Source organism: Nuphar pumila, chromosome 5 (genome assembly GCF_984573655.1).
Source record: "Nuphar pumila chromosome 5, dmNupPumi1.hap1.1, whole genome shotgun sequence".
NCBI classification, from domain to species: domain Eukaryota; kingdom Viridiplantae; phylum Streptophyta; class Magnoliopsida; order Nymphaeales; family Nymphaeaceae; genus Nuphar; species Nuphar pumila.
Genome location: NC_143253.1, coordinates 96,153,114 through 96,158,705, shown reverse-complemented (window position 1 = coordinate 96,158,705; position 5,592 = coordinate 96,153,114). Strand labels below are relative to the sequence as shown.

The window sequence follows — 5,592 nt, the reverse complement described above, 5'->3', positions numbered from 1 at the left end:
ACAGATGAAAGATTTTGCAAAACCAGTGAAAATAACAACAAATAGTGAAATCAGAACAGAGTCCTAATCCAACTAGAACTTTGGAAGCAGAGTCCTAATTTGCCTAGGACTCTCAGAATTCTGGATTTTCTGAGAAAATAGGTGAGAGGATTTTAGAAAACAGGTGAAAATGAGGTAAATATTGAAGTCAGGTTAGAGTCCTAGTTCGATCAGGACTCTAAGAAAGAGTCCTAATTCGATTAGAACTCTGAGAATTTTGGTTTTCTATAAAGCAAATGATGAGATTTTAAAAAAGACTTTTGGAAATCAGTAAAAATGAAGTGAGAACATGAACTTAGGATAGAGTCCTGATTTGATTAGGACTCTGGGATAGAGTCTCAGAATTTTGGAACCATGTGATAGAAGTGTAACAATATTGAAATTTGGAAAGATAAATGAAGAGATTTTGGAAAGATTCTCTCAAAATTGAAATCAGGGTCAGAGTCTTGATCCATCTGAGACTCTTTAAACAGAGTCTTGGTTCAACTAAAACTTTGAGTTTTTGACTTCTCTTTTAAAGATTTTGTTTAAAATAGGCAGAATAGCGATGAAAGATAGAGTTCTAATCCGACTGAAACTCTAGAAAAATAGTCTTGATCTAGTTAGAACTCTAGAATTTTGGCTAAAACGGAAGATTTTAAAAATCAGATAAGAAGGTTTTGAAAACAAGTGAACAACAGAAGTAAAGGGTGAAATCGGGATAGAGTTCTGATTTGATTAGGATTCTGGGAAAGAATTCTAATTCGACCGAGACTCTAGGATTTTGGCCAAAACGAAGGATTTTGAAAGGTTTTCTCAAAAATAGGTGAAAAAGTAGAGTTCAGATCCGACTGGGACTCTGAAAAAGAGTTTTGATCCTACTAGGACTCTGGAAAAAGAGTCCTGATTGAACTGAGATTATGAAGTTTTGGCCAAAAACGACAAAAATGGGCAAAGAATATGACTACATCTGGTTTAAAATCAAAATGGAGTTTTGAAGAGATTTAAGAAGATGAAAAGACAGAGTCCTGATTCAACTAGGACTCTGAAATTTTTGATAAATGACAGATTCCAAAAGCGACACCACCTAAATGAGTCTCATCTGAGAATTGAAATCAATTAAAATTGAGTTTAAAACGAATCCAGATTGTTTTTCTGAGAAAAACATTTAAAATATAAGATCCTGGGGGTTGGCAAATGGTAAAATGTCGATTTAAAACCCAGGTATTTAAAATTGCTTTTGAAAGATGAGTTTTAAAACTCGAATCTAGATTTAATATTTTGAAAACTAGAGTACTGGATCTCGATAATGAGATGCAATGATATGCAATGCCATAAAATACAATGAAATGATATGTCAAATGCATACAATGATATGCAATGACACATGAAGTGTAAACACTGAATGAGGGTGAAAATCTGGGGTGTTTATATCGACCCCCACAGCGAGTTCATCGTCCTCTGGTACAGGGTCTTCCTCATCGCCCTCTTCCTCGACCCCCTCTATTTCCTACTCCCCACTGTCTCCAGCGATGACTCCTGCCTCTCCAACGACCTCCGCCTCCACATTGTCGTCACCGTCCTCTATTTCGTCACCAACCTCTTCTACTTGTTTGAAATTTTTGTTTGCAGATTTTGATCTGGCTGACACACCATCTATCAATATCCAGCCTTCTTGCAGCCAGTAGATTCACACCAGTACACTTGGTACCAAGCCCCTTCAATCTTAAACCTAATTTGACAACAAAAAAGGCCCATTGACAATAGCTTTGGAACTTATTAGATCATTGTAGACATTACACGAATTTTGGGAACAATTTCTTTATCTATTAATATCTTTGTTCTAATCTAGAATCTTTGTTTTCTCTGCAGGGGATGAAATGACTAGAGTCTTTTGGCAAATGATCAAGGACAAGGTGACCAATGATGGGCATCTTTCATAATTGGATTTTCTCTTCATAACATTTCTCAGTTTGTTAGTCACATTGTCTAATTGTAGCACTTTGATGTATATTACAACTATTTTTTCCTTTCCTTGAGCTGGACATAAAGTATTTTGACCTTGGGCTTCCTAATTGAGATGCTACTGATGACAAAGTTACTATTGAGAGTGCTGAAGCTACTCTGAAGTAATGTTCATATTCTTCACGTTCTCTCTCCTCGTCATTCACTTAGTTTATTGTTCTGTGCATAGCAACTTATGCAGGGGGCATTAGGTTTTAATGAAACTTGAAAGCCATTCTTTGTTTGTTGCTTAACTTGTTTTTTATTTATTAATTGAATCAAAGAAACCTTCTTGGGATAAGTTGCTGATCTTTTTAATTTCCATGTTTTCTTACATACTTTTTGAGTAAACTTGCACCTAGGAATCTCCATTGTAGGGGTAATTCAAAGGCAATTTCTACCTCTGTTCTTCAAAAACTGCTTATTTGATCTCATAGTTGTGAACCTCGGTGTTCCAATGTTGACATGTCTTATCTTCAGGTATAATGTATCTATCAAGTGTGCAACTATAACTCCAGGTATACATCTACTGTAATTTGCACAATTTGTTATTTAAGTCAGTTCATCTTCATCCTTTTTTGCATAGCTATGTCTTTACCAGTTAATGCATGACAGATGAAGCCGTGTCAAGGAGTTCAACCTGAAGTCGATGTGGAAGAGTCCAAATGGGTCTATCAGGAATATATTGAATGGTTAGTGATACTCTGCCTTCTTTTTGAAAAACTTAAATTGGTGATTCTCATTCAAGCGGTTCTTGCTTCAGGCACAGTTTTCAGAGAACCAATTATTTGCAAAAACATCCCAAGGCTTGTTCCAGGTATGGAAGATAAAAGGTCATGCTTTGCTATTCACGGATATTAATACATCTTGTTGTTGTCAGTGTTTAATGACTGACAATGTTGACTAAAAACTGCCAAGTCACTTTGCTTTGCCACTTCCTAAGAAAAGCTAGCATTTTTCTAGACTGCCCTTTGTTTAGTGTTCCTATTTGAGTCGATACAATAATGTAACTTAGCATGAGGACTGTCGATTGTGGAATACAGTAATTTTGCTTTTGGGTTTTGAGCTCATCACTTTTAATAAAATTTTCAGGATGGACAAAGCCCATATGCATTGGAAGGCATGCTTTTGGTGATCAATATCGAGCCACAGATACAGTTATCCAAGGCCCTGGAAAGCTCAAGCTTATTTTTGGTAGGAAAAATCATATGGCTAAAGGCATTGCTGTATTCTGTAGTATTCTTTTGGCACTCTACTTGATATGTCTTATTATGCATGCAGTTCCAGAAGGAGATGGTGAGAGGACTGAATTAGAAGTATATGACTTTAAAGGCGCTGGAGGAGTAGCTTTGTCTATGTACAACACTGATGAGGTCTGTAATATGTATTATTTTCTCTTTTAGCACTTTGTCACTATTCTTGATTTGAAATAAAGTGTTACTAATCTGCCAGTTCTTCCACACTTAGGACCTTACATTAAGAGATTAAACTGCTAATTAGTTGTTTTTATCTGAATTGGTTTTGCAACAGTCCATACATGCCTTTGCTGAGGCTTCCATGGCCACAACTTATCAGAAGAAGTGGCCTCTTTATCTCAGTACTAAGAACACTATTTTGAAGAAATATGATGGCAGGTATGAGATGATGCCTTTTTTGTCAATTTTGTGCACATTTAATATTTAAAAACTGAGTTTCCAACTGATTACTGTGGCAATAAATCTGAAATGCCTCCTGAACTTTTTTCCTCTGAATTCTTCTTCCATTTAGAGACTGGCAAGTCACTTTGTAAGTTCTGTAACTGAATATGTGTTGTCTCCACATTCATATTCAAGGATATTTTCCAGGAGGTCTATGAGAGCAAGTGGAAATCCAAGTTTGAGGCTGCAGGGATCTGGTAATGTTTATTCTTTGTTTGTTCAAACAGTGGCCTCATTGAAAATTGTATGGCAAGTATGGGCTTCTTGCATGATATTTTGATGATGTCAAACAGGTACGAGCACAGACTTATTGATGATATGTTCGCCTATGCACTTAAGAGTGAAGGTGGATATGTGTGGGCCTGCAAAAATTATGATGGAGATGTGTAGAGTGATTTCTTGGCTCAAGGTTTGTATACTTTTGTGGTTGTACTTGTTTGCATTGTGTTTCTTGGTTAGTGTTTGAATGCAAAACCGAACCGTGTGCCTCATGCAGATGGGACTTGGTTCTCATTGAAGGTGTGCTGCCAACTGAGCACAACATAGCCCCATCTCAAGTAATTGGTGACCTAAATCTCCCCATACCATCTAAGAGGCTTGGCCACTCATATCTCTTCTTTGTCGTGTCAACTCAAGTTGCCTGAACCCAAAAATTTGTCATCGCCCTTTGTAATTTGAGGATAATAGTTATAAAACAGTACAAATGGGATTGTCACTCAAACTCTTAATCTTTTTAGTATGATGCAGAATGGTGGATCATTCAAACAGTGGCCTCAAGGAGGAGGAGCTATCAAGCACTAGCAAAGTTCTTTGATGTTCCTTCAAAAAACATCATGTTAGCCGGAGCATAGAAGCTGGCTCTTTCCTCCTGCCTATGGCAATCAAACAAGGACTCATTCTCACAAGGATGGAGGGAACATGACCATCACCTTGCCAATATATAATTAGGTGATTGTGATGAAAAAAGCAGGTTCCTCACAGTATTTGCATGCTGCAAGTGTTGTCTCTTCCCAGATTAATCATATTTTGAGGGTTAGAAGTGACAACACTGCCCTCATTCGTGATGGAAGGACTTCAGCTAGTAGCCCACTTGCTTCTAGACTTCAGCTGATTCACTTTTAGGGTCTGCTGGGACTTTTGGAGTTTCAGAATGTTGCTTGCTTCCACAATCAGCTATTTATAAGTGGAGTTCTCGTCACTTCTCAACGCCTCTGATCTGTTGACCTCACCGGATGAGAATGAAAAAGCATTGGTGAAAAGAGAAGTGATGGAGAGAAATGATGAGTTGTGGAGTCTTGATTTAGAGTTTTTGCCCTTGCAGTAGCGGGGTCCGGGGGCTCCCCTTGACGGGGACCGTAAGGGGGCAGCGCCCCCCCGAAGAAATTTTTTCTGTATACGTTTTTTTTATGTGTTCTTTGTCTATACACAACTTATATAATTTGTACAACGAGAATTTTTTTTCTATATTTATATTGCAAACAATTTTTTTTTAAAATTTTGTGACAGAATAGCGACGGATATGTATCCGTCGCTAAAATTCAACAAAAATTTAGGCACAAAATAGGATGCAATTTAGCGATGGATATTATCCGTCGGTAAATTTTAGCGATGGATTAGCAACGAATTTATATCTATCGCAAATACAAAAGCAATCATTATTTAGTGACGAATTGTGGCATTCGCTAATCCCTCACAATTTAGCGACAAAAGTAGCGACAGATATTTTCTGTCGCTAATTAGCAACCAGAAAATTACGACGGACGTTATCCATCGCTAACAATTTTAGTGGCGGATTAGCGACGAATAACATCCGTCACTAATCCACAAAATTCTTGTAGTGTATGTCACTCCTTGCATGTGAGGATACTTCGAG

General features: G+C 37.4%; 1 pseudogene; it reads left to right on the top strand.

The window, feature by feature from the left end:
* Positions 1–1,895: 1,895 nt before the first annotated feature.
* Positions 1,896–4,520, top strand: LOC149837866 (isocitrate dehydrogenase [NADP]-like; annotated as a pseudogene).
* Positions 4,521–5,592: the final 1,072 nt, after the last annotated feature.